Consider the following 22,905-nt stretch of genomic DNA (forward strand, 5'->3'; position numbering starts at 1 on the left):
TAGTCCGACGGCCTCTCTGTGCGTCGTCTGCTGCGAAATCGCAGCAATTCGTTTAAAATGTACGGGGAGGTACAGCTTAAAATACGATGAGACAGCTCGTCACAAGACTTCCCTATCTTTGGAACGGGAAAGTCAGTTTATAATAATAATAATAATAATAATAATAATAATAATAATAATAATAATAATAATAATAATAATGTATGTCGAACCTTTGTCCTGCTTCTCTACGGGTTTGGGTAAGAAGACAGATGAACATTTGTAGCAAGGTTTTACGACCAGGTGCCCTTACTGACGTCAACCTCATCAGAGCAGGTAATGAGATGAAATGGAAGACGTGATATATGATAATAGAAAGGGAGAGGGTAAAACCAGGTGCCGGCACATAGCCAGTTCATGTCGAATAGCACCATGAGGGCCTGCTCAACGCTTTACGTCTCCATCGGATGGACTAATCACCATCAGCAGTGGCATACGCCCTCACTCCAAATATGAGCACCGCGGAGAGGTTTTGGAAATGAATCCGGGCTTTTCTCACGCAATATAGTGTTTAGAAATTGTATACCATCACCTCTCTTACCATGTCGGCCAACATTTGGTGGCAAACAATTTTTCGAACAACGGGACTCGAACCGGCCAACCACGGTGTCAGGCCATGGCGTGGCGATCATGACCACCAGGCGGGATTGATAATAATACTGAAAATGTACTTCATAGAGACGGACTGATGAAATAATGAAAATAAAATAATAAATGGTATTTGAAAATTTAGGATGCTGTTAATTCAGGATCTGAATCTCGAATTTCTAAGTAGCACAGCTCGAAAGTGCATTAAGAGCGGGTGAGTAACGCTACAAAGGTTTGTGGCAAATAGTTATTTTTGGAAACTGTCTCGTGATTTTTTTAAAAATTATTTATGAGCATCAGAATAATTTTCCTTGGGATGAATTATTGAACACGAAATAACTTATCAGTATCTTGTACTGTTCTATCAGTATTATTTTTGATTCAACGACTGAATTAAATTTTACGTTTGAGTCATTAGCACATTTGTGGACTCTGGGAACAGGTCATCTCGTGTAACAGAAGAAAAAAAATACGCGCTACGAGGCTGAGGAAAAAATAATGGAATGTCGGTGTCCAAAATTTTTCCGCCACTCATTGAATGTGGCACTCATTCTCCTTTGCTAATTAACTAGCAAGACCACAGTAGCTATGATGGAATAGTTTATACGAAAATTACGTTCGTTTCCGTCGCGACTGGAAAAGTGGTACGGTATCCTGGTTGAGTGACACTTTCAATAGCTCCAACGTAGACAGCTAACAATGTAGACATCTTGTGTGGCTAGATGGTTTGAGCAATATTTTCTCATTCGTTGTTGAAGTAGTTATGATTTCCATCCATTTACTGTCAAATGTTTGAAACATAGTAGACATCAGCTATGTATACTTAGTGCATAAACTTATTAAACTGTATTGATGTGGTGTGTGTAAGATCTAGGAAACGGCCGTAACACAGACGTCAGATAACATCCCACAAGGGTAAATACACTTCTTTTTGCCAAAAGTAAGAGTAGAATTGCAGCACACTTTTCTTCATTTTGCTTCCATTGTAACAAAAAATTTCACACATTTCCTGGAAATTTCCTCTGTATTAACAAATTTTCTAACATCCAGTGCTTCAAAAACGAACATACACACGAAATTTTAGGAAAGGGAATATGAGTTTCAAACATAAATGGATTATTATTATTGTTGTTGTTGTTGTTATTATTATGTGCCACGTCCAGTCCCTCGAACATTGCCAATTACCACAGATGATGCTTTTCGGTCCTCTGTAACGCGTTTTTTTCGTGCAATTTTCTGTGTATCAATACAGTTCTTGATATTGTTAAGGCTAGATTTAAGCATCTGTGCTCCTCTGAATACTTCAATGTTTGCTCCTCAAGACAAAGTACATGTCTTACGAAGATTACCTTTCTGCTTTTGATTACAACCAACAGTTTTCCTTTACTCTGAGTGCGCTGTTAAAACTAGTCGTTGAACGTATATTGAGACCAGGAGATTTGTAATATTCTTCTGTGTAGACACATTTAGAATGTTTCCAACTTATAAATTTTTGCTTTTTCAGAGTCCACATACCTCCATAGAGCAGGATAGGCAACACATACCAATTTATAATCCATTGTCGGATATTGAAACTTAGAGCATTATTACCTAATACACATTTCAGTCGGTTTAATGTGGTTCTAGCTATTTCCGCACAAGTCTTGATTTCTACATCAGGATCTAGGGCGTCAGTAAACTAGAAGCCAAGGTACTTGAACTTGGTTATTTGATGAATGGAATGTTATTTTCTCAGTGACGATCTTGTTATTAATCGTGATGAAAATCATTACTTAAGGTAGCATTTATATTTAAGCCCATTTCTTCACCAATATCATTCAAGCTGCCTATGAAGACTTGTAAGTTCTCAGTATTCTAACTAACGCGTTCATGATCATATTCTTATTGTAGGGTGCTTGCCACTTTACCCTTCATTATTACAATTTATTCAATTGCATTCAATCCATTATTATTTTCGTATTCTTCCTTTGTCATTATCTCATGAGTAATAGTAAAATAATCTGAACTGTCTTCACATAATCGTTATCTAGGAAATGAAGATTTTTGCTTTTTGACAAAGGTTTGTTTATGAAAAAGACGTAGTTCTTTTCTACTGGGTGGCTGTCTTCTTCTGGTTTATTGTAATACTTGGGAGACATCTTACGTAAAGCAGGTCACTGGTAAAATATTGAGAAAGCCTGTTGGAGCATAGAAAGTAAGTTTCGCGACCTAACAGATTGGAGAGACAATTGCGGCTTCTTTGCGCGTTCTCAGTCACGCCACGGCGATGGTATCGCGAGAATAAGTTCCGATTACGAGCCATGCGTGATAGGACGCTCGAACAAGAGCTGAATTGAATTCAAACGTAGCCATGTTTGAACAGGAGCAGGAAATGCTGATAGCATCTCACACGCGGTCTGAGCTTGTGCTTCCGGCTGCCTGCTGACCGGACACACGTAGCTCAGTAAGTTCTGCTAAAACCATCTTAAATATTAATTTCGCGTAATGTCAAACTTGGTGTGTGTCATCAATACGAAGCTTGTCTTTTTCAAATTTCTTAAAGTGGGAGGTACACTTTTATGGTTTCAAACTTTGAAATTTTCAGCTTCATTCTTACTTTCTTTATGGAATGTACTTCCTTTTTTATCTGTGAAAAATAGTTTTCCGCCACTCCGATTGATATGTTTGTTAGGATTCTTGTGTGTCACGTAAGACTCACTCTGTCAAACGTTAGTTGCTCAATATCCGTAACACAAATTTACACAATATTATGTTCGTCATAATTAAAACATTTTAAAGATATTGCCATGAAGATTCGCATTTTACTGTGCATAAAAATCGTGGTTCTTTTCTTTAATGTTCAAAATTTGACATTAAAAATAATTAGTACAAATATTTTAAATGTAGCCTATAAGTAAAATGTAAGGAATGAGAATACAAAATATTTTGTGAAGGAGTAAGAGATTCTAGAGTTGTATGCGGCAAGTCTTTATATAATATTACAAAAAGGAAGCTAAATATTTTCGGTGAATTTTGGTATTTTTAGCGCAAATCTCTCTTAGCTGCAAAACATTTCCTACCGTGTTCAAATTTAATGAACATTTTACTGCATTACAATCGTTATTAATTACCTTAATCCAGCTTCAAAGCATGGTAATGAAAGCATGGTAATGAATGTATATACAATGAGAAACATTTTTTACTTGGTTTTTGCTGTTGTATATATGTTTATTTTGTGTAAGCTGTCGCAATGAATGTATTTTTGAATTATTAAATGCTGCGATATTGTTTTGTCGTTTACTGGCTATGGTTGAAAATTTTTCTCGTGAGTTCAGACAAGGTGTTCTACGATGAAATTAATCCAGTTTCGAATGGTTAATCGAAATTATTCCAATTTCAATTACAGAGCTATTTCTAGAGAAGCCAATAATAGTTGAGGAAAATAATATAGTGATAGTTACCCTCTCAAAAGAGATCATTGTTTTAAACACTTGGGGTTTAAGTGACGTTAGGTTTATAGAGCATCAGTTAATTTTGTCCTTCCAAGAGTGATCAATATCGTCGCCGTGATGCAATCATGTTAAACTTATTACCACCACAAAGACTAGGTCCTTGCGCTGTTAACAAACGGGGTTATAGGGAATATTGTTATTTCATACTTTAAGGCTTAAGGAATCGGTATCTTCACTTTCGTTGTATTGTGACCTTTCGCGCATCTCTGAAATCTGGGTTCTGCTTAAAACGTTATGCCTCGGCTGGTGTCATGCGGAGATGCAAAAGATTCCACTCTAGGGACGTGAACGTTCATCGAGTTGGGTCACAGTATCACACCGTTTGCCTTATTTTAGATCTGACTGACGTATGAGTGAGGAAGTTTGTGAATTAATACTTTAACCTAAACCATTATGATATTACCTTATTCTATCCAATGAGGAATCCGAAAATATTTCTCTTCCTAGAAGGATGTTCCGTTCAATAATCACACATTCGGAATAACAATTACAATACTAATGAAAAAAGCAACACAAATGGACGTTAGTAGTGATTGAACATTAAATTAGTCAAAAGAAAACAATTCTAATATCTGACTCTTGTTACTATTCTATTTTGCATCATCGTGTTCTTATCATAACAGGTTGGTCGCAATATTAATAATAATATTTAAAATTCGCAAGAAAATCAAAAGAAAAATCAACATTCGCATTGCTGAAGTCATAATTTAACAGATAAGCCCATCATTCATCACATCAAGCTGATGGTTAAAAATACGGGATCTTGTTTGTTTGGAGCACCTATTCCCTGATTTCAAAATGCATGTCTTAATATGCCGTTATTAATTTTGAATCATCATTTAAATAATCGAAAATCTAGCTAAGCAACTTGAACGCACCAATAACCTGTTCATATCGCTATCGTTCAGGTGAAAAATGATCAAAGAAACGCAGGACAACGTTATAATCCTTCATAACATTAAAGTTGGACAATAAAAATGAAATCAATCTCCCCTGAACTCCATTAGCAGTTGCACCTAAATAACAAATATCTGAAAATACAATCATCACCAACTACAATGACTCAAGCTCTACGATGACTCTGCAGCCTTGGTTTCCTCCGTGAAAGAAACCTGGATAATCTACTTCATCTCCAAACACCAATTCTATAATCTAAAAGAAGAAATTAGCTAGCAAGAAAATCAATCTACACACTACTCATAAGTAAAAATTATATGTTCCATCTGTGAAATGGCTCACATCTGCATGGTGTCATCAACTAATGAAGATCTTACATCATCCTCCGATATTGTGCGCAATTACCTATATTGTATCATAAATTGAGGTATCTTTAACGATCAACATACAAGTGTCTTCAATACACCTCGAAACATTATCGCAAATATCGCCTTTATGCCTAAGTAGTCATTACTCATTTTTGCAATCAAATTCGTATGCATGACGAAATCAAGCTTCACTACAACAAATATCACCGGGACTTATAACATTGCATTATTCCATTGAATGCCTAATCCAAATGAAACATTCTTCAACGATCCACACAACATTAATCACTCACATTATTCGACGACCCTATCACAATAAACCTCTTATCATTTTATACACAAGTCATGCTCAACCAATTCTCATTTCATTCTAAACATACTCAGGCACCTTATCCTACGAAGACTATTCATCCTGATACAACTATCAACACAATATAACCGCGATAATATCACTATTACACTCGCGAATACTACGCCTAATATAAAACATGATCGTAGATCAAGCACATATAATTACTTCACGATTCCTTTCAAAACACATATTTGAACCATAAATTAAACTGAGGTTCATTTATAATGAAACTACCTTAACACATGCGTCATCCATGCCTAAATTTCACCTGCATAACACTTACTAGTGGCCGCTTAGATTCTTATAACACAGCGTACAGCAGATCATAATTTTCAGGATTATTCACATTAAAATTCACAATATTCCTACCCATCGTAAGGTAATGATTGACGAATAAACGATTTCATTGAAGTTGTATGTCTAGGAATGTCACATTTTTGACATCATTAAATTAAGCGACTACACAGCAGGATAAGTAAGACATTCTTTTGAGTACTTATCGGCCGTTTACTTCAGGAAGGAGACACTTCTCATTCTCCGGTCATAGTTTTATCCGTTGGTATCCATCCCAACACTCCGAGAATCCTTCAAGACCACGTCTTAAGTTAGTTAGCCATGCTGGTATTTATGAACACTTTATAAACTTCTTCAATGGTACTCGACATCGTGATACCTTAAACTTGTAATATGCTATTAGCATGACGCTACACACACGAATATCATTTACAATATTATCAGCCAACACTTGCCTTAGTATTTTAGAGAGAATCAGATATGTGTCTTTCAGCTTTACAATGAATTTCTTCTAACTAATGACAAAATCGCAATTAAATTCAGATTTTCATATGATTTCCTTCTAAATCGTGTGCAACCCTTCTAATGATTACAGAATCCTTTCAACAAACTGTATTGTTCTCTTTTTAAAAACAAAATCTAATGCTAGACTGCAATAATAAAAGTCGGTTTGCATTTGAGGACTCTTCCATGTTCCGTAACTTTCCATATGTTTTTCATGTTAATTACATAACCTCTTTGATACAGAGTGCTCCTAAAAATCATTGACATCGGCAAAGAAATTCATTTAACAATCCATCACATGATAGTTTGGTGTGCCACTCGACTATTTCATTACGAGTCTCGATTCTCGAATTATGTCGGACTAGATAGATAAGGTATGGCCACCATATGTAGACTGAACTTGGCCCATTTGATCCAACTCATTCCATGGCCTCCGATACATATTTCTGTCATTGATGTTTCTCGCCATTTATTTACATTTTATTATCTTCTGCCTGAAGAAACTGCGAAGTTTATGTAATTCTGTGCTTCGTGCTACGACGTCCTACCATCAACCGTAATTTAATGAGATACCACGGGGTTCTGAGCTTATTAATTTGCCGGTACCTTCAATCCGTTGTATGTTATTTATTTGTTTGAGCGAGGTATTTGAATTTCTGACATACTTGTGCGTGTGATAATTGGACGTACGATTTCATTAACTTTTACCTTACCATAAACTTCCAGTGTTCCCACCTACTCTAATACAACATTCATTGGAAGGTTATAGTATATATATGAATATTGCTATTAAAAAAACATTAGTTCCTTGAGGGTGAAATCGGCCTTCAAGTCTTGAATTACGAGAATTGCTCCAGGAGATAAATTGAAATGCAGGTATGTACCCTATAATTAGACTTTTCTCACGGTGATTGAGATTAAACGTAGAGGAAGTGAAGCACTCAGGATAGCCGTAGTCAGCCCTAACAAATAAGAGGTAGTAAGTCCTTTAGTTGTATGATTGTACGTTACAATTATTGACTCAATAATGATGTTAAATGATCTTTGTGATTATGTTAAGGGCGAAGATGATAATAGTTCGTCGAACAGAGAGATTTACCATTATGGTTTACTTCCAGAAAAATCGGTTTTGGTGTCCTGACGCCTTACCCATACAGAGTCCAGCTCAATTGCTAACTGGTTAGCGTGCTGGCCTTTGGTCACAGGGGCCACTCGTTGGATTACCGGAAGGGTCGATCATTTTAACCGTAATTGGTTAATTCCGCTAACACTGGGGCTGGGTGTATCCATCATCATCCTCACCACGATATTCAGGTGGCCAGCGAGCATCATATCAAAAGACGTGAATCTGGCGTGCCAAACTTGTCCTCGGATAGTCCCGACACTAAAAGCCATATGCCATTATTATTACGCATAGTGAGGACGCATTTGAAAGATCATAGCTGAAAAATCGAATACAAATTAAACTATACAGTTCGGTACTCCTTGTTTCCCCTCCTAAAAATTAACTTCAAAGTGCATGGTCTCATAATTGAAACCGAGAGTGGCCGAGATGCTCAGATGGCAGACCTACATGGGCAAATTTACGTGTGACGTTCACGAGTGAGTTCGTTTTTCAGGAAAGAAAAATAATGTGAATTCAGAGAAATTTCGATGGTGATTTCAGTATTTATTTATTTATTTATTTATTTATTTATTTATTTATTTATTTATTTATTTATCGTATGAAAGGAGGAATATCAGCTATTTACAAAATACATACAAAAATACACACACGCTTATGTTCATAAGAATATTCACAATACCATATCCAGATGGTTAATCCAATCAACGGCTTCTTGTGTTCAGTTGTGATCTTTCATTGAGCCTCTAAACGCTCTGAGGGGATATTCGAGAACTATATGATCCATGGTTTGCTGGTCTTCACCGCAGTAATTAATTAATTCAGTAATTAAGCAGTAATTACTATAATGGAATGTGATTAGTGCGTTAAGTCTCAAACGCAGATCGGATCTTCAAATGAAATAAGAAAGGAAAGGTACGAGTATGGGAACATTTATTAAGTACATAGAAAGATGTATGTACTTCCTTTACATCTTTATTTCCAATTTAGACGACACCTAGTACTAAGATATTATACTTGAGATATTATTATTATTATTATTATTATTATTATTATTATTATTATTATTATTATTATTATTATTATTATTATTATTATTATTATTATAACCAACATAATTTTATATTGGATATCAAAACCTACTCTTAGTCACACCTCCAAAACGAGAACACATCTTCACGGGAAATGAGGGAAAAAACAGTGTTATTTGCACTTCTAGGCTTGAAAAACATACAAAGTATTTACTGAGGAGGTAATGAAATGTTGAACATTTTCAACTTTCAATTTTAAATTAGCACTGAACTCACCATCTACAAGCTGCTTTCTGGCCTACGCCTTAAAACACCTAAGACTGGGAATTCCTCTGACGAAACTAGGGAACTGATCCCATCTACGAATGGAAGACACCGTTTTCTCTTCCGTGGTATGGGTTGGAGAGTATTATAATACTTTGAACTCTCCTTGCCTCTGTCACGATGTGAGGATATGTCTTATACGAGAGTTTGAGAGCAGAAACAAGATTCGAGGAATGTGAGGTCTCTTAGAGCATTCTCTTCTACGTTATTGTTCGGATATCTCTCTATCTGTTTCACTCACTCATAACAGATTCTCAAATGATAGGAGCTGTCAGGTAAGAGAAAATTGCACGTACTAATTTTCTAACGAGCTGAAAGGAAAAGGAAACGTCTTCAAACGCCACCAAATTCGACCAGGATTGATCTCACGACGAACTGATTACTAGAGCCAGGAATTTTCGATGCAAAATTTTGGTTAAGAAGGTGCAAAAAAAAGGAGCTTTAATTTAGTCGAAATAGGTGCAAAAATGGTGCAAATTTTAAATGTAAATATTCATACAAACAACACTAAAAGTTTTTAGATCATATAAAATGACACAGAATTCACTCACGTTATAATGCATTAAAAATATGCCGAAACGAAGACCCAGAACACATTGTTATTAAAATCACATGTCCAGGAAACTGTTAAAACAGATTAAATTTAACATTTCAATGTTATTTTCAGTGATGTTTTATGTCCGGTCACTAAGTAAATACTTATACATATAAAAGGAATGTGCAACGTCAACATACACAAGTCGTGCATATTTTGTCTCCAGTCTACAATAAATGCCTGTTCGTTGTAACATCATCGACATCAGGGTTTTTGGCTTAGCTCTGTTCTAGTATCTGTTTGCAGTACCCTCCAGTGCTTACTTCACATCCATCACAATAGCCCATTTAAGAAATTTCATACAGCCTTAAAATCGTTACAAATAACACTGTAGCATTTACCCAAGAACACCATCTAGTAATAATTAAGGAAGTTGGAAGAGGATGTCCAGTATTTTCAACATACGTTTGTTTCCTAGCAGGAGCCTTTATTGGTAACCTCTTAATGCGAGACAGAAATGTATTTGCATATATTCATCCTTTAATGCTTCACAAACTCAGTGCAATGAGTGTGCAATGCAGGTCACGTGCTTTCGATTGCAGTACATAGGTTTCAGGTTGGCAAATACCGACAACTTGTAAAATGCTTGGTCCGTAAGTACTACTGCATCTACAAGCGATCATATTGTATTCCTTCAGGCCACAATACAATATATGCATTATTAAAACTTTTTATTACACTGGCATTGTTGCTTTATTTCACAGTCATTTTCAACAGCGTGGGTTTCATTTCCTGTCCATTTAGAGTGCTATTAAAATGTCCAGAATTGATCTGATTTTTCCTGTCACTGGTTTCATCAAGTAGAAAATATACTGGGTACAGGATTTTCATCCGTTACTCGCCTGAGGTGTCGTCATGTTTCTTCATGCAGTGGCTGAAGGTATGATTTTAATAAGGTGGTCTCATCTGGAATTAACTTCCCAGTATGTTTCGTCAACAACGTTAAAATAATAGGGTTGCCAGTCTCGGAATGGGGAATACCACACGCCACAAATATCTTTGCTGTTTCAGCAAAACAAATCTTGCCTCGCCGATTAATTCTTGTCGCACTGCAACCTTACTACAATGTTTTGCGCTAGCTGTATGTTGCATGACATGATTACGTTGTTTTTCTATCAATTGTTATTGATATATCACAAACGTTTCATCTCAGAAAAAACCCGTCGCTCTGAATACCGTCTGCACTGAACGTATTTTCTCGGGGTTCATTTTCTGTTTCAGCATATGTGATGGTGATGAATATTGTTTTAAGAGGAAGTACAACTGGGCAACCATCCTCTATATAACACTAATCCGAGTGAAGGAAGAATCGAAGAGATCCGACATTTCGAAAAATGAAGTATCGGCCAAAGAAAGACAAAGGCCACGAAGGGCGTGAAAATTAAAAAACTCCCTAGGCCTCGATTGCTCTAATACACATAGTCAAAGGGTACGTCACCTACGTAATACTACAAGGCCGGCAGATAAGCAGTAGACGAAGGGAGGTAAGCTATTAGTTCAACAATCATCAGGTTCGTACTCAAACTCCTAATTATGCAGTACAAGGAGCTTACTATCCTACCGGAGAAATTAGGAACTACAAAGAACTAAGCTTTACAGACGAAACGTTCGGTTTTTCTGCTTAACTTCTTTAGGAATAAAATGCGGCAAAGGATTCAAAACGTATTGAAAATTAATAAAATGTACAAAAATGTGCTGGCATTGAGAACAGGTGCAAGAAAAGTGCAACTAAAACACGGTTAGTGGTGTTCATTTCATGTTTTCTTTGCAAGACAAGCCAATTTGGACATTTTATTAGCAACTAGCAAATGCACCCGTGCTTCGCTACGGTATTCTACATTGTATTCGAATATCGAAGTAAATACTGTACATAGGCCTACAGTAAATAAGATTGTTTTAAAATGCGATGTCTCTTAGCGTTACCCGAGAAACAACATAGGGAGGTTCCCAATACGTTGTTTCCAATGTAAAGTGCTTGTTACGGATTTGTAATGATAACGGTAGGCTCACTTGCCTACTGCCATTCACAATCGAGTTGGGAAGTTTTCATTATAATTGCAGGCCCCATCGCCTACTACGAGGTCACAATCGATTTGGGAGTTTTCGTTACAATGGCAAGCCCCCTTTCCTACTTCCAAACAGATTTCAGTTTTCATTAGAATGTTTGGCAACTTCCTTACTACCAGTCGAAATTGAGTTGTACAGTTATAATTATAATGACAGGCCCGTTTTCCTACAGCCAGCCAACTTACTACCAGTCACACCAAGTTGGTGAGTTTCCATCAAAATAGCAGGCCACTATGCCTAATACCAGACCCATTTTAGTTGGATACATTTGTTTATCAGGGCGGGTACCCTTGCCTACAGCCAAACACAATCGGGTGGGGAACTTTTAAACAACAATGCATGCTCCCTTGCCTTCTGCAAGTTAAATCGAGAAGTGAATTATTCACTACAATGGTAGGCCTTCCTTACTAATGCCAGTTACACAGGTGTTGGAGAAGGACCCAATTCCTACTGCCAGTCAAAGTCGGTGTGGGGAGTACTGATTACAATAGCAGACACACCCTTTCTCGATCGCTACAAGACGACATCAGTGAATATACACTGACTGACAGAGCAAATGCAACACCAAGAAGGAGTGGTCAGAACTTTATGCCAATTGCAGTGTAGACTGACATCACTGAGTTATGCTCATGATGTGAAATGCGCCGCTGTGCTGCGCACGTAGCGAACGATAAATGGGACACGGCGTTGGCGAATGGCCCACTTCGTACCGTGATTTCTCAGCCGACAGTCATTGTAGAACGTGTTGTCGTGTGCCACAGGACACGTGTATAGCTAAGAATGCCAGGCCGCCGTCAACGGAGGCATTTCCAGCAGACAGACGACTTTACGAGGGGTATGGTTATCGGGCTGAGAAGGGCAGGTTGGTCACTTCGTTAAATCGCAGCCGATACCCATAGGGATGTGTCCACGGTGCAGCGCCTGTGGCGAAGATGGTTGGCGCAGGGACATGTGGCACGTGTGAGGGGTCCAGGCGCAGCCCGAGTGACGTCAGCACGCGAGGAACGGCGCATCCGCCGCCAAGCGGTGGCAGCCCCGCACGCCACGTCAACCTCCATTCTTCAGCATGTGCAAGACACCCTGGCTGTTCCAATATCGACCAGAACAATTTCCCGTCGATTGGTTGAAGGAGGCCTGCACTCCCGGCGTCCGCTCAGAAGACTACCATTGACTCCACAACATAGACGTGCACGCCTGGCATGGTGCCGGGCTAGAGCGACTTGGATGAGGGAATGGCGGAACGTCGTGTTCTCCGATGAGTCACGCTTCTGTTCTGTCAGTGATAGTCACCGCAGACGAATGTGGCGTCGGCGTGGAGAAAGGTCAAATCCGGCAGTAACTGTGGAGCGCCCTACCGCTAGACAACGCGGCATCATGGTTTGGGGCGCTATTGCGTATGATTCCACGTCACCTCTAGTGCGTATTCAAGGCCGTTTGCAAACTCTGCCCCAGCCTCGTACGGACTACCAACGGTGGCAAATGGTTGACAGAGATTGGAGAACCATCCCTCAGGACACCATCCGCACTCTTATTGACTCTGTACCTCGACGTGTTTCTGCGTGCATCGCCGCTCGCCGTGGTCCTACATCCTACTGAGTCGATGCCGTGCGCATTGTGTAACATGCATATCGGTTTGAAATAAACATCAATTATTTGTCCGTGCCGTCTCTGTTTTTTCCCCAACTTTCATCCCTTTCGAACCACCCCTTCTTGGTGTTGCATTTGCTCTGTCAGTCAGTGTATATGACAACCGTGTGAACTGGAGCGTCACATATTTTTTTTCCTTCGTGATTTACCCCTGACAGATAATTTTGGGGTCCTGAAGTCTATACTCCATTAGGCTATCGTAATATGCATTCGAAATGAGAGATAGAATAATAATATAATTATGTTAAGTTATACACTCCCTGCAAGCAACGACGTCATATTCAATCCTTCACTAGCACTTGGGTTACATTATAGTGTATGACCTCGTTTCCTGCAGAACCCCGGCAACCTTTCTGCCCTGTTGATGTTCTTATCTCACAGCCAGCCGTAATCCAATAGTCTCCGCCTCACAGAAAATGCCACTCCCTCGTAGATAAGGTTAGGGTTAGACAAGTTCTGACGCTCTTATATGACCCAGGTGTAGCACAAAGCAGAATGTCGTATCTCTAGGAAGCGTACTGCCGCATAAAGGCAAGAAAATGTGATATGGTGAATATAATAGTATCCAAGAATATCTTTGAAGGGTTCCACAGCTTTCCAAAAGTCTTAAAGAAGTATATTGTATACAAAAATCTACAGTCCAGATACATCATTATAATAATTTTGATTACCTTTTTACGTTGAAACTTGTAATAACATAGGTAATAAATCGACGTATATTTTGTAATTCGAAGGCTATTTTAATGATGGTGGTGTGTTATCGTATATATCGTCGTGGCACCAGTGAAAACCCCTGTGATAACATTTTTGGAGAAATACTGACCCGCAGCACAAATGTTATGAAGAGTGAGAATTCCTTCCAATTAATTCTGGGAAAGTTCTAAGCTAAAATATTTCACATAATAGTTTTTGCAGTCGAAACGACAATATATCTCAAGTTCCTACTCTTGTTTGTATAAACATGTACATGATAACGTATCGGTCCATTAATCCTAGTGTGCTATATTTCATTAAGATTACATAAGTGATTTACCGGCCCCACGGTGTAGAGGTAGGAAGCCTGTCTCCTGTTATGAGGTCCTAGATTCGATTCCAGTCCAGGTCAGGTATTCTTGCCTTATCTGTGGACTATTTAGGGGTCCACTCAGCCTACTGATGAAATAAATTTTGAGGAGGTTTTTGACGGTGAGGTTGCAGCCATGGCCTAGGAATCCCAAAATAATGGCCAAGGAGATTCGTCTCACTGTCTAGGCATCACCACGTAATTTTCCGGTGTACGGGCTGAGGAGTGGTCACTTCGTCGTTCATTTTATCCATGAGATCCTAGGGAGCACAGCAGATACATTATTAGGTAGATCAAAATCGACGCTTGATCGTTATTTTCACAAAGAAAGGAACATAGAAAAGGGGAACATAGTTACATGTGTAAGTTAATTACATACTCTGCAAGTCCATTATTTTTCCGTATAAGTAATATTTACATACACACACACTAAGAACTTCACGCCGTCGCCAATTTTTTCGTGATCGGTTATGATTTTAAGGGATTGGAACAATTATTGATCACACCTGATAAATGTTTAATGTAAAACGTTACAATGAAGAAGAAGGCAGGTATACTATATACAAGTGACGAAAGAACAAAAAAGTCAAATAATATATACAAGGAAGGTAACATATTGGAGTGGCACACAGCCTGACCAGAGTTATAGCAGAAATGTGCAAGTTATATTATTTTTGATTCAGTGCTTGTGTTAGACACAGAAGAAGGTTTGTTTTCTACAAGGAGAGTTGTAATGAACGTTGGGGTTGCAATAGATAGCTCTGCGAACCCAAGGCGTGGCCGTGACTACGGGTATGAAAGGAAGAAGGTATAATCATGAAGTGACCTATTATATTGCAGCAGTGAATAGTTAGGCTGTCTCGTAGCTCACACAGTATATTTTTCTTTGTGAAATAATGCAAGAGATGTGAGTTGGTTATTATGTCTAAAATAAATTAACTTTCATTAATATCATTTTGGAAGCATCTTTACGTATAATCTAATTCCAAAGTGTGGAGATTAGTTTATTGCTATTTAGTGAAATGTATAGGCTAGTGTAACGTCATTCGGTATATACCAGAAATCTTCATTACTTGAAGATAGCTTTTGGACAACAGTCTGTTTGATGTTGAATGAACTCAAGTCGTAACTATAATCAATTTCAAGGAAAGGAGAAGTCGGTTCTCGTATGCGTGCTAGTTTACAGAGAAGAAAAAGGAAGCTGTTCGAGTCATGGAGATGGAACGGTATGCCAACTATTACGGATCCGGCGTGATACAAAACTACTCTACAGCTGGAATCTCACTAAGTAATGAGAAATGTGGAATATGATATGGGGCGCTCAAAATGTCGAATTATAGGACGTCAAGATATTTACAAGGGAAGTATAAGGTAGGGGGGGGGGGTAGTTTATGAAATTTTATCAGTTGTTAAGAATGTGGTTCTGGTCGCTTATTGCTTGTTATTATTATTATTATTTATGAAATGGCATTTATCTTGAAATGCCTATTAGAATATAGTTACTTTTCCAAGTTTGTTTATTTGTCGATTCTTCGTAAAGAAATCCTTGTGGCATGTTATTCGTCAATTATATCGTTTCCAGAAGGCATTAGATAAAGCCCATCAGAATATAAGATTTGCAATTCGTTAACGCGACTTGGGATGAGATTTTATTTTTTCTACCATCATTATTAGACTATATAAATTCGTGGGTGCCTCTGGTGAACTCCGGCACCCATTTACCCATATTTTGGATAATTATTATTTTTAACAATAATAATAATAATAATAATAATAATAATAATAATAATAATTATCGCACGGCGTCAGCTGCAGTGATCAAGCATGTTCTTTTTCGAATTTGACGCCAACTGGATACCTGCTCGTCAATTTAAACGTTCCGTCTTACTCTAGGCCTACTCAACGACAGAGTAAACCGAATCTCCCTTGGGCGCCTAAGGCTGAGGTTTACATAAATTTTTACGGGTGAACACCAAATATATGACACCAGAGATCTTATACATGCCGACACCATTCAACACGGAGTGTCGAAGGGAATTTCTTCCGCCCATCAAAAAATCAACTACCTCTGCCGGGTTTGAACCCACTCTCTTGGTATCCGGAGGCCGACACTCTACCACTGATACAAGTAATATTTTACAAATGGTGACCAACGTGCTTAGAAAAGTTTTCGATTGGAGCCAAGCGTGGGGAGAACAGAGATATTTCAACAGGTCGGAGAGGAAATGAATCTGTCACAAAGTAAGTTAGTCAGTGCCATATCCAGAAGCAGTTGGTGATTTTGACACATATCTTTCAAGTCTCATAAGTTTTAAATTCCTAAGCTACTGTGTGATAAATTGTACGCCTCTCAAATTTGAAATAATAACTTCGGAATTAATAATAATGACGTATAGCCTCCGGAGAGGCCTAGTGCAGGTCTTTTTCTAGTAGACGGCCTATTAGGCGACCTACATGTCTGATTGTGATGGTTGGTTCAGCTTCCGCTTCGAACGCTAGCGTTATGCCACGTCCTGGGGGCCATCTGGTGGCGAATGAACGTACCATTTCCACTTCAATTATAACGTCCAAATTTCAAAGTGTCATTGTTTAAGAAGCCTTCCTCGTGGTCTGTCGAGATTCCTTCTGAGGACGCAGAGCACAGTCTTCTGCGAAACGTTAAGAATTTCACCTTATTTTCTTGACACGGCATAAGCCCAAAAGCCTATACAATATCATGTCTATAAGTAGGGCCGTGAAAGCATTAATGGCAACGTTATTATTATTATGCCCAGCTTTGTAGTATAACGGTTAGCGTTATTACCTACCGTTCTCGGAGGACTGGGTTCGATTCTTTGTACTGTCAGAAATGTAAGAACAGCAGGACGGTATGTAGGTCGCCTCCATTGGAAGTGTGTCTGATAAGGATTGCACTACCTCAGGAAGAGGATACTAATTTTCTTTATCCGGGTACATGGCTAAATTATCAGCGTGCTGGTCTTCGTAACAAGTGGTTCCGAATTAGCTTCCTGGTCTGGTTCTGGATTTAAACCTTGATTTGGGTCATGCATTAGGCTTGGAGTCTTAGTGTGTATGTAGTTTTCAACATTAGAATTAATTATATGTAATAGGCACATAGGTGCGTCGATTCGAAAAAAACTGTACCAGATCTCTCTGGAGGCCATAGGAGAGGGGTTGTTGTTGTTGTTGTTGTTGTTCTTGTTAGCAGTAGTAGTAGTAGTAGTAGTAGTAGTAGTAGTAGTTTCTGCTTATGAGTACGCTTTTAATTATCATAGTTATTTAGCGTTACGTACAGTGAGTCTCACTTCTCCTCTAAAATATTGTTAATCATAGCCCTCGACTCCTCTTCTAAAGTAAGAAAGAGGAGCCTCCCAGCATATAGCTAACCTCTAAGCGGAGAGTGGTTAGAAGGGTAGCTTATAAGCGCAACATTCATTTGCATACTGTATTTTAGTCTCCACTCAATACCAGCCGTGGGTGTGCTAACTTTCAGTTTTGCATAAGATCGAGCTGAAATTGCATGGCGATGAAACCGAACGACCCTTTGAAGTGTGTGTTGTTTAGGCTTTCATTTGCTTGTAAAACTGTTTGCTGTCAGAGAATGACAGGCTCCAATAAAGCGAGTGCAATTACATTACCATGTGCAGGCTGGCGGGCACAATCGACCAGCTGGTGCCTGCATGATCAAACTCCATGGCGCCAGACTCAGCGTGAGTCACTGCAACCATCCACTCAAGAGATCATGCTGCAAGTCCGTAAATACAATAACAGGAAAAATGCGATAATGAAAATAGAGCTAACAAACGGTACTGCGAACTTTGATCGTTGTCCACCGCATTTGCTATTATTATTATTATTATTATTATTATTATTATTATTATTATTATTATTATTATTATTATTATAACCAACATAATTTTATATTGGATATCAAAACCTACTCTTAGTCACACCTCCAAAACGAGAACACATCTTCACGGGAAATGAGGGAAAAAACAGTGTTATTTGCACTTCTAGGCTTGAAAAACATACAAAGTATTTACTGAGGAGGTAATGAAATGTTGAACATTTTCAACTTTCAATTTTAAATTAGCACTGAACTCACCATCTACAAGCTGCTTTCTGGCCTACGCCTTAAAACACCTAAGACTGGGAATTCCTCTGACGAAACTAGGGAACTGATCCCATCTACGAATGGAAGACACCGTTTTCTCTTCCGTGGTATGGGTTGGAGAGTATTATAATACTTTGAACTCTCCTTGCCTCTGTCACGATGTGAGGATATGTCTTATACGAGAGTTTGAGAGCAGAAACAAGATTCGAGGAATGTGAGGTCTCTTAGAGCATTCTCTTCTACGTTATTGTTCGGATATCTCTCTATCTGTTTCACTCACTCATAACAGATTCTCAAATGATAGGAGCTGTCAGGTAAGAGAAAATTGCACGTACTAATTTTCTAACGAGCTGAAAGGAAAAGGAAACGTCTTCAAACGCCACCAAATTCGACCAGGATTGATCTCACGACGAACTGATTACTAGAGCCAGGAATTTTCGATGCAAAATTTTGGTTAAGAAGGTGCAAAAAAAAGGAGCTTTAATTTAGTCGAAATAGGTGCAAAAATGGTGCAAATTTTAAATGTAAATATTCATACAAACAACACTAAAAGTTTTTAGATCATATAAAATGACACAGAATTCACTCACGTTATAATGCATTAAAAATATGCCGAAACGAAGACCCAGAACACATTGTTATTAAAATCACATGTCCAGGAAACTGTTAAAACAGATTAAATTTAACATTTCAATGTTATTTTCAGTGATGTTTTATGTCCGGTCACTAAGTAAATACTTATACATATAAAAGGAATGTGCAACGTCAACATACACAAGTCGTGCATATTTTGTCTCCAGTCTACAATAAATGCCTGTTCGTTGTAACATCATCGACATCAGGGTTTTTGGCTTAGCTCTGTTCTAGTATCTGTTTGCAGTACCCTCCAGTGCTTACTTCACATCCATCACAATAGCCCATTTAAGAAATTTCATACAGCCTTAAAATCGTTACAAATAACACTGTAGCATTTACCCAAGAACACCATCTAGTAATAATTAAGGAAGTTGGAAGAGGATGTCCAGTATTTTCAACATACGTTTGTTTCCTAGCAGGAGCCTTTATTGGTAACCTCTTAATGCGAGACAGAAATGTATTTGCATATATTCATCCTTTAATGCTTCACAAACTCAGTGCAATGAGTGTGCAATGCAGGTCACGTGCTTTCGATTGCAGTACATAGGTTTCAGGTTGGCAAATACCGACAACTTGTAAAATGCTTGGTCCGTAAGTACTACTGCATCTACAAGCGATCATATTGTATTCCTTCAGGCCACAATACAATATATGCATTATTAAAACTTTTTATTACACTGGCATTGTTGCTTTATTTCACAGTCATTTTCAACAGCGTGGGTTTCATTTCCTGTCCATTTAGAGTGCTATTAAAATGTCCAGAATTGATCTGATTTTTCCTGTCACTGGTTTCATCAAGTAGAAAATATACTGGGTACAGGATTTTCATCCGTTACTCGCCTGAGGTGTCGTCATGTTTCTTCATGCAGTGGCTGAAGGTATGATTTTAATAAGGTGGTCTCATCTGGAATTAACTTCCCAGTATGTTTCGTCAACAACGTTAAAATAATAGGGTTGCCAGTCTCGGAATGGGGAATACCACACGCCACAAATATCTTTGCTGTTTCAGCAAAACAAATCTTGCCTCGCCGATTAATTCTTGTCGCACTGCAACCTTACTACAATGTTTTGCGCTAGCTGTATGTTGCATGACATGATTACGTTGTTTTTCTATCAATTGTTATTGATATATCACAAACGTTTCATCTCAGAAAAAACCCGTCGCTCTGAATACCGTCTGCACTGAACGTATTTTCTCGGGGTTCATTTTCTGTTTCAGCATATGTGATGGTGATGAATATTGTTTTAAGAGGAAGTACAACTGGGCAACCATCCTCTATATAACACTAATCCGAGTGAAGGAAGAATCGAAGAGATCCGACATTTCGAAAAATGAAGTATCGGCCAAAGAAAGACAAAGGCCACGAAGGGCGTGAAAATTAAAAAACTCCCTAGGCCTCGATTGCTCTAATACACATAGTCAAAGGGTACGTCACCTACGTAATACTACAAGGCCGGCAGATAAGCAGTAGACGAAGGGAGGTAAGCTATTAGTTCAACAATCATCAGGTTCGTACTCAAACTCCTAATTATGCAGTACAAGGAGCTTACTATCCTACCGGAGAAATTAGGAACTACAAAGAACTAAGCTTTACAGACGAAACGTTCGGTTTTTCTGCTTAACTTCTTTAGGAATAAAATGCGGCAAAGGATTCAAAACGTATTGAAAATTAATAAAATGTACAAAAATGTGCTGGCATTGAGAACAGGTGCAAGAAAAGTGCAACTAAAACACGGTTAGTGGTGTTCATTTCATGTTTTCTTTGCAAGACAAGCCAATTTGGACATTTTATTAGCAACTAGCAAATGCACCCGTGCTTCGCTACGGTATTCTACATTGTATTCGAATATCGAAGTAAATACTGTACATAGGCCTACAGTAAATAAGATTGTTTTAAAATGCGATGTCTCTTAGCGTTACCCGAGAAACAACATAGGGAGGTTCCCAATACGTTGTTTCCAATGTAAAGTGCTTGTTACGGATTTGTAATGATAACGGTAGGCTCACTTGCCTACTGCCATTCACAATCGAGTTGGGAAGTTTTCATTATAATTGCAGGCCCCATCGCCTACTACGAGGTCACAATCGATTTGGGAGTTTTCGTTACAATGGCAAGCCCCCTTTCCTACTTCCAAACAGATTTCAGTTTTCATTAGAATGTTTGGCAACTTCCTTACTACCAGTCGAAATTGAGTTGTACAGTTATAATTATAATGACAGGCCCGTTTTCCTACAGCCAGCCAACTTACTACCAGTCACACCAAGTTGGTGAGTTTCCATCAAAATAGCAGGCCACTATGCCTAATACCAGACCCATTTTAGTTGGATACATTTGTTTATCAGGGCGGGTACCCTTGCCTACAGCCAAACACAATCGGGTGGGGAACTTTTAAACAACAATGCATGCTCCCTTGCCTTCTGCAAGTTAAATCGAGAAGTGAATTATTCACTACAATGGTAGGCCTTCCTTACTAATGCCAGTTACACAGGTGTTGGAGAAGGACCCAATTCCTACTGCCAGTCAAAGTCGGTGTGGGGAGTACTGATTACAATAGCAGACACACCCTTTCTCGATCGCTACAAGACGACATCAGTGAATATACACTGACTGACAGAGCAAATGCAACACCAAGAAGGAGTGGTCAGAACTTTATGCCAATTGCAGTGTAGACTGACATCACTGAGTTATGCTCATGATGTGAAATGCGCCGCTGTGCTGCGCACGTAGCGAACGATAAATGGGACACGGCGTTGGCGAATGGCCCACTTCGTACCGTGATTTCTCAGCCGACAGTCATTGTAGAACGTGTTGTCGTGTGCCACAGGACACGTGTATAGCTAAGAATGCCAGGCCGCCGTCAACGGAGGCATTTCCAGCAGACAGACGACTTTACGAGGGGTATGGTTATCGGGCTGAGAAGGGCAGGTTGGTCACTTCGTTAAATCGCAGCCGATACCCATAGGGATGTGTCCACGGTGCAGCGCCTGTGGCGAAGATGGTTGGCGCAGGGACATGTGGCACGTGTGAGGGGTCCAGGCGCAGCCCGAGTGACGTCAGCACGCGAGGAACGGCGCATCCGCCGCCAAGCGGTGGCAGCCCCGCACGCCACGTCAACCTCCATTCTTCAGCATGTGCAAGACACCCTGGCTGTTCCAATATCGACCAGAACAATTTCCCGTCGATTGGTTGAAGGAGGCCTGCACTCCCGGCGTCCGCTCAGAAGACTACCATTGACTCCACAACATAGACGTGCACGCCTGGCATGGTGCCGGGCTAGAGCGACTTGGATGAGGGAATGGCGGAACGTCGTGTTCTCCGATGAGTCACGCTTCTGTTCTGTCAGTGATAGTCACCGCAGACGAATGTGGCGTCGGCGTGGAGAAAGGTCAAATCCGGCAGTAACTGTGGAGCGCCCTACCGCTAGACAACGCGGCATCATGGTTTGGGGCGCTATTGCGTATGATTCCACGTCACCTCTAGTGCGTATTCAAGGCCGTTTGCAAACTCTGCCCCAGCCTCGTACGGACTACCAACGGTGGCAAATGGTTGACAGAGATTGGAGAACCATCCCTCAGGACACCATCCGCACTCTTATTGACTCTGTACCTCGACGTGTTTCTGCGTGCATCGCCGCTCGCCGTGGTCCTACATCCTACTGAGTCGATGCCGTGCGCATTGTGTAACATGCATATCGGTTTGAAATAAACATCAATTATTTGTCCGTGCCGTCTCTGTTTTTTCCCCAACTTTCATCCCTTTCGAACCACCCC

The sequence above is a fragment of the Anabrus simplex genome, chromosome 1 (genome assembly GCF_040414725.1).
Source record: "Anabrus simplex isolate iqAnaSimp1 chromosome 1, ASM4041472v1, whole genome shotgun sequence".
Taxonomy (NCBI): Eukaryota; Metazoa; Arthropoda; class Insecta; order Orthoptera; family Tettigoniidae; genus Anabrus; species Anabrus simplex.